This window comes from Cyphomyrmex costatus, unplaced genomic scaffold, assembly GCF_001594065.2.
Source record: "Cyphomyrmex costatus isolate MS0001 unplaced genomic scaffold, Ccosl1.0 scaffold288, whole genome shotgun sequence".
Taxonomy (NCBI): Eukaryota; Metazoa; Arthropoda; class Insecta; order Hymenoptera; family Formicidae; genus Cyphomyrmex; species Cyphomyrmex costatus.
The window spans coordinates 36,106-44,359 of NW_017276997.1; the positions used below are offsets into that span (position 1 = coordinate 36,106).

The 8,254-nt window shown below is 31.1% G+C and overlaps 1 pseudogene; it reads left to right on the top strand.

Moving 5' to 3' along the window:
• Positions 1–6,614: 6,614 nt before the first annotated feature.
• On the top strand, positions 6,615–7,804 carry LOC108775155 (ubiquitin-associated domain-containing protein 1-like; annotated as a pseudogene).
• Positions 7,805–8,254: the final 450 nt, after the last annotated feature.

Genomic DNA, 8,254 nt, shown 5'->3' on the forward strand with positions numbered 1-8,254 from the left:
GCTTTATCAATAAAATGAAAAATTATGTCAACAGTCTTATTGCTGAAGCAGCGCTCAATGTCCCACTTAAAAAACGTCGAGGTACAATAAAACGATTGTATCCCGAAAGTCCATTAAATCCATTTGTAGAAGAAATGTGGCAACGTCGTAAAAAAGGAAAAAAGTATAGTCATATGGAAGGGCGACAATTAGCTCAGATGGTGAAAAAGGTAGAGCCAATAACCTGCACACCTCTACGTGATATTGAACAAATTGAGCATAGACAAATTTTTATGCAACAAAGTGATAACTCAACGCATAATGAAGCTTTGAATAACGGTTTATTTGTTGATACTGAATATTATATGCAGGACACCGAGGTGAGTATAACTATTTGTCGTTATTCTGCAATCAGAAATACGCCAATAATATCAGATAAAGAGTTCTACTTGTTTTCAGAACAATACAAAACATTACAATCAGAGCAATGGATCGACGGAACAATTATAGATTGTTTCGCTGTTTCTCACATAAACAATTGGAAAAATATTCTATATGTACCTACAGATCATACAACATTTATATTGGGTGATTATTATAATAGAAAACCACACGAAAACTGGCTTATGTATAACATAAATGAAAAGATATATGGAAAAATGTTATTGCCATACTTATATCAGTCACACTGGAGATTGTTAGTTGTCGATATTGATGAGAAAACTATTATGTTGTTGGATCCATATGAACATGGCAAAGATAATGAAAGAGCGATGAAACTATTTCAAAAATTTTTAAAAGATTGTCCGAAAACATCTTTGAGCGAATTGAAAAATGTTGAGTTTAAAGAAACTAAAATATCTAAACGTCCTTTCCAAACTGATGCAAATAATTGTGGTATATATGTTTTACATTATTTAAAATGTATTGCTGAAGACAAAGATTTTGGTACATTATTAGAACCTGCATTACTTAGAAATGAAATTGCAGAAACATTACTTCGTACGTCTTTAGTTATGAAAGAGGTATGTTTGTTTTGTTTCAGTAACCGAAAAAAAGGTTTAGTAATGTGTAATTTATGCAGGCGTTGGGCACACCCTCAATGCATTGGAAGAATAAGCGAACAACGAAGCATACAGGAATGGGCAAATCCTAATGTCACATATACTTGTACATTGTGCCAAAAAAGCACTAGGTATTGGATGATTAAAAATGTGTAACTATAAATTATCAAACCGTAAATTGTAATTATAAAAAAATGTAACACTCTGTAATCTATTTTTAACATTCAAAAAAAATGCATAAATTAATTTTTATTACTCTAAAATTGCATAAATGGTCTACTAGACAGTGCTTTCAGATACATTATATGTAATAATATTGCATATGTTATATTTCCAGATATTGTATCCTGTCTGTCAAAGACACCATATGCTTAAAAAGTGCTATGTCTGTCAAACACCATATGCTTAAAAAGTGCTATGTCTGTCAGACACCATATGCTTAAAAAGTGCTATGTCTGTCAGACACCATATGCTTAAAAAGTGCTATGTCTGTCAAACACCATATGCTTAAAAAGTGCTATGTCTGTCAGACACCATATGCTTAAAAAGTGCTATGTCTGTCAGACACCATATGCTTAAAAAGTGCTATGTCTGTCAGACACCATATGCTTAAAAAGTGCTATGTCTGTCAGACACCATATGCTTAAAAAGTACTATGTCTGTCAGACACCATATGCTTAAAAAGTACTATGTCTGTCAGACACCATATACTTAAAACATACTATATCTGTCAGACACCATATGCTTAAAAAGTACTATGTCTGTCAGACACCATATACTTAAAACATACTATGTCTGTCAGACACCATATGCTTAAAAAGTACTATGTCTGTCAGACACCATATACTTAAAACATACTATGTCTGTCAGACACCATATGCTTAAAAAGTACTATGTCTGTCAGACACCATATGCTTAAAAAGTACTATGTCTGTTAGACACCATATACTTAAAAAGTACTATGTCTGTCAGACACCATATGCTTAAAAAGTACTATGTCTGTCAGACACCATATGCTTAAAAAGTGCTATGTCTGTCAGACACCATATGCTTAAAAAGTACTATGTCTGTCAGACAGCATATGCTTAAAACGTACTATGTCTGTCAAAAACATATGTTTAAAAAATTTCACGCCTACCAAAGGTATCATATGAGTACTGTATCAAAAGATACAGTACTCTTTATTCAGGTGTCAAGTTTGGATAAAAAAAATATTTCTTCAAAATATGGTAAGTTATATACATGTTTTAAAAATATATCTTCAAAATATGTTAAGTTATATACATTTTTTTTTTGTAGTAGTTGGTTTAAGAAGAAGAAAGCGATGATCCACTCAGCCATAGAGGATCAGAAGCTACTCCTCGACGTCAGCGAGATTTCATCGTCCAAGCAAACCTGAAGTTCATAATTCCAGTATATCGGTATGACGTCTTATAGTGTACAATTATCTTGATCCTATCATTTTGATAACGGTAGAATAATAAATATTTACATGAGTGATATTTTTGCAGCAACAAATATAATATTATTGGAAAATAATGCACAACCATCGCCAAATATTAACAAAGGAAACTCTGTACAAGGGACGAATCAAGGCCACATGATTTTCAATCGAGCTACTAATACTTGTAGATATACTGGCAATCACTCTCGACTGATGTATCTTAATGAGAATAAAAAACAGAAGCCTCTAATCGACATAAATCACCAAATAGAGAATTGTAAAACAACACAAAGAGATAAGATTAGGGACATCACGGTGAATTAGACCAAGTTGAATATTAATTAACAACGTGGTTAATAATTCTGTAATTGTTAATATGTTATTATAAGTTTATTCTTTGACATTAATTTGGAAATATTCTTTTTATTAATACATACATATAAAGTATAGTTTATAACAGTGCTCGGAATTAGTTGCACATTTCGGGCCGATTTTGGAGGCGACGCCTACTGTCTCCCCACTACCACTCGAGCCTCGGCGGCCGAGCCGCCGACCGCTCACGTGACGCTGTGCCTCAGGAGCGTCGCGATACTTTCCAGCATGCTGGGAGTATACCTTCCGACAAATATCATTAAAATATTTTTCTTTTTACATGATTTTTATTTAAGAAAATTTTTTTATTATTAGCATATTATGTATATATATTCTATAATAATATAATTTACAATTATTACAGTATGATAATTATAATATTGAACAATATATAGTTTTCCACATCACCTCTGAGGTACTATTGTTGACGCGTTTTTTTTTAAGTGGTTTCCCCAGTAGGCCTATTCCACTAAGAAAATAACGAAAAAGCTGATTAAATCTATAGCTCGAGGAGAGAGAAAGCAATATTCTTTAATATTAAATATTTATAAAAACGAACGAGGATGAAACGGGAATAATTATTTTTCTTGAAATTTTAAATATTTGACCTTCTGGGTCGTTTGCACGATTGTACTAGTGACGATACATCCACAGAGAGTTTAGAAGTAGTAGTTCGCATTATCGAGGATAACGATGCATCATTTAAACATGAACGTTTTTCCGTTTTGATAAACTTCATTTTAGAAAAAGAGCATTCACATAAATATGTGGACCCAAACATAGAGAAGATTCGAAGACCAAAATTTCTGAGACGTGGATAAAGTGATGCATCTAAAATTTTGAAGAACTCAATCCCCTTTTCTAGCCGTGTTTTCAAAGAAAAATCACACTGTAAATCGCAAAGTTCTGCTTGAAATTCTAAGCTTTGTTTCTCGATTTGTACAGTGAGAGGATTTTCAAAAAGTGTCAAGTCTTGCCTTAACGTTTCGAAATCACTGAAACGCGTATCAAATTGATCTATTAAGGACTCTATTAGATTTAATTGATTTCGAAAATCACAATTTGTACCGTGTTCTTCAAAAAGAACCTGGCAAGAAGGGAAAAAATAAAGAACATTATTTTGTAATTGATGTTTAAATAATGCTAACTTCTTACGAAAAGAATCGATATGACTAACGAGTTGTGAAATCGTTTGATTGGTCTTTTGCAGCTTTGAATTTAAAATGTTTAAATGATTTGTCATATCAGTTATTAGAGCAAGCTCGCAAAGTGAATCTAAATTTTCTAAGAAAAATTGAAATTCATCACATTTTGTAGGAAAATTTTCTTGCAAGAAAAGGAAAATTTCTTTTCTTATTGCAAAGAATTTTTCTAAACATTTTCCTGCGCTGAGCCACCGAACTTCACAATATAGGGGTACATCTTTATAAAGTGCATTATGCTCCTCGAGAAAGTGTTGAAATTTCCGATGAGAGAGAAACTTATGACCACCTTTAATCATGTTAATAATTTTTGTTACCGTTTGCATTGCGTTGCATAATTTCACAACTTTCCCACATAACGCTTCCTGATGGATGATACAGTGAATAACAGGGAATTTTAAGCCTCGCTGCTTCAATTGACCGAAAAACCCATTTTTTGAACCTGTCATTGCTTTTGCACCATCAGTTACGATAGCCGAACATTTCGAAAAATCTATATCAAATTTCTGAAGAGTTTGATTAACAGCTTCAAAAATATCAATTCCCGTTGTCGTACCATGTAATGGGACAAAATCTAAAAGCTCTTCGACATGTGAGAAATCGTTTTGCACGATTCGAGTAAAAATACTCAATTGACTCACATGCCGATTATCAGTGCTTTCATCGAGACATAATGAGAAAAAGGAGCAGGAAGCTAATAAAGATTTTAATTGTTTTTCTAAAGAAGAAGCAATGTCATCTATTCTTGACTTAACAGTTTTGTCACTTAATGGAATGCTAGCAGCTTCTTCAAGGGTTAACGAATTTCCAAACGACTCTACTGCTGCGACAATACATTTCTTCACAAATTTTCCGTCAGAAAACGGCTTAGAATTTTTTACAATTAAATTTGAAATTGCAAACGAGGCTGTAAGAGCTTTTACTGAAGGTGTAGCATTATCGACATGAGAGCTTGAATTACATCCTTCTTGATAAATTAGTTTTAATCCCTCGATTAAATCAAATTTCTCTTTGTCCACATATTTTGAATAATCTTTTAAATGTTTTGTATTATAATGCCTATAAAGAATATATTTTTTAACAACAATAGGTTGATATCCACACAGAAGACAGGTGGTTTTATTATTTATTAATGTAAAAAAAATTTCTTCCCATACCTTGTTAAAAGATTGCACGTATTTATCCATTTTTGAAGTCAATTTAAATCGGTGGCAAGATTACACCAAAATAAACACTAAGGAAATAAAACACAAGGAAATAATACACACACTATTACACTTTGCCCTATTAATAAACACTAGTACATTCTCTTTTCTTAACACGAACGTAGCATTCACAAACGTAACATTATCACATGTACCAATATCACTCAATAGCACTTTTTGTTTGTAAATATTACTAAATACATATAATACTTGTAAAGTAAAAAATACACAGCACAATAATCTCGTACGAAACCACTACTAACGTACATAAAACTTCTACTGAGCACGCATGTTAGAAAACCGTTAAAAAACAGCGGAGGATAAAACAAATGCATATCGACGCGCGGTAGGAATAGGCGTCTATACAACAAAACCGCGAGGTTTATGCCCATTTCCAAGTAGACTAACTTTAATTGAACTTACTCTTAATCTTTTTATAATTTTTAGAACTATAAAAAGACAAAGAATAATTTCAACAGAGATTAAAGTTAATCTACAATCTACATTGTGGAAATGAGCATTAAAAATTCATATTATAACGATAGATTACAAAAAATACTATTTGCGTGATAATGATAAAGCTATATTTAATAATACGCTATGTATGATAGTACTAAACTAAAGATAGTAATGGTTATTGTAATAAAGTAAACTGTAATAATGTAGTTATAAAACTGTGTGTCATCTTTGCTATTATAGCATTATAATTCTGCTACTGATTTTATTTGAAAAATGGATAATAATTAATAAGCAAAGATATATGAGCAACCTTTCAATAAGATTTACCTTTACTGTAACTATTTATAATAAAATTATTTATTTATTATATTTCTATCTCTCTTCGAAAATCACAAAAACAAAAAGCTATTCTTTTTGAATGATGCATCGTTATCCTCGATAATGCGAACTACTACTTCTAAACTCTCTGTGGATGTATCGTCACTAGTACAATCGTGCAAACGACCCAGAAGGTCAAATATTTAAAATTTCAAGAAAAATAATTATTCCCGTTTCATCCTCGTTCGTTTTTATAAATATTTAATATTAAAGAATATTGCTTTCTCTCTCCTCGAGCTATAGATTTAATCAGCTTTTTCGTTATTTTCTTAGTGGAATAGGCCTACTGGGGAAACCACTTAAAAAAAAACGCGTCAACAATAGTACCTCAGAGGTGATGTGGAAAACTATATATTGTTCAATATTATAATTATCATACTGTAATAATTGTAAATTATATTATTATAGAATATATATACATAATATGCTAAAAATAAAAAAATTTGTTCAAATAAAATCACGTAAAAAGAAAAATATTTTAATGATATTTGTCGGAAGGTATACTCCCAGCATGCTGGAAAGTATCGCGACGCTCCTGAGGCACAGCGTCACGTGAGCGGTCGGCGGCTCGGCCGCCGAGGCTCGAGTGGTAGTGGGGAGACAGTAGGCGTCGCCTCCAAAATCGGCCCGAAATGTGCAACTAATTCCGAGCACTGGTTTATAAATATTTGAATTTTACATAGTTTTCGGTTAATAATTTAATGATTTGAAAGATGTGAAGTCTTTTGAGAAATTATCTATATTTTAATCTTGTTACAAGCATCTGCAAAGATCTTGATGTACAGTCCTTATGCTGAAAAATTGTATGACGATATTAAGGAAAAACTTGAAGCTAGATGTAATCCTATTTAATGATCCAAAAATCTTATAGAAATGGGTTATCCTCACAAAAAAGTTCTCAAAGCATTATGTCTTCGAAAGCAAGTATCAACGTTTCTATCACATATATTTATTACTTATATATACGTAATATATTTGTGAATAATACTATGGAAATATGTTTTTGTTTTAGATCGAATTGACAGAAGCTATAGAATGGCTTATAGAACATCAGGATGATTCAGATATTGATTTAAATGATGATTCAGATTTCTTATCCATGGATACAGACATAGATATTGCGAATCCTAGTTCTTCAATGAAAGCTAAGAAAAAATCATTTAAAGATGCATGTTTGGAATTGTTCAAAGGTATTTCTTAAACAAAACTAAAATTGTGTTATTGTTTCGAAGATAATTCAAATTGAAAGCAATAAAACACCTGAAAAAGGATAACATCAGATTATTAAAAATGTCTTAACTTTAGAATAGGATCAAGAAGAAAAATATTCTGGGGGCATTAAAAGTTACTGGGAATGATCAGGCTAATGCTAGGAGATTTGGACGAAAGTCTCGAAACCGATGGCCCAATTTATAATGCAATTATGAGTAATCCTCATATTCAACTTAGTCTTACAAGACCAAAGCTGTTGCTCGGTAAGATAAAGCAATCAAGAAAATTTTATAATAAACTGGAATTATATTTTTTAACAATTTTTTCTTATTTCTTTCAGCATACTTATCGATGATAAAAATACCTGCCTCGGCAAATGTATGGATTAACGACTCTGAAATTGCACCTGTGCTTAACCAAATATCCAAGACACATCACACTGAAAAACATTCCATTCATATGAATAGTTATACCTATATTATATGGTAATACTTATTTGTACCTGTGTGGAATATTCATATTTTTATATAAATTTATCAATAATTTTTGTAGAGATTTTGAATATCAATCATCGGTTAATAATCAGTAATAATTATTGTAATTTTGATTATGTTATTACTACAAGTAATTATAATTATAATCAGCGCTAGTCATAGAAAATTAAAGAATACTATTACATTTATGAAAATCTCATGTAATATTTAACTCAATATAATATAATATGGTATACTATCAATCACGTATAATTTTCTATACACACTTGCTTTTGTACAAATTGCCTGTTGATAGTTCTTAGAGAAAGAACATATATTTTTATATATTATATTTTTTTGGAAGGAATTTTTAATAAATAGATAACACGTTCACATTCTTATATATAATGTCATTTTAATATAATAACTTTTTACAATTGTGATATTAGGTTTTCGTTTATCAGAA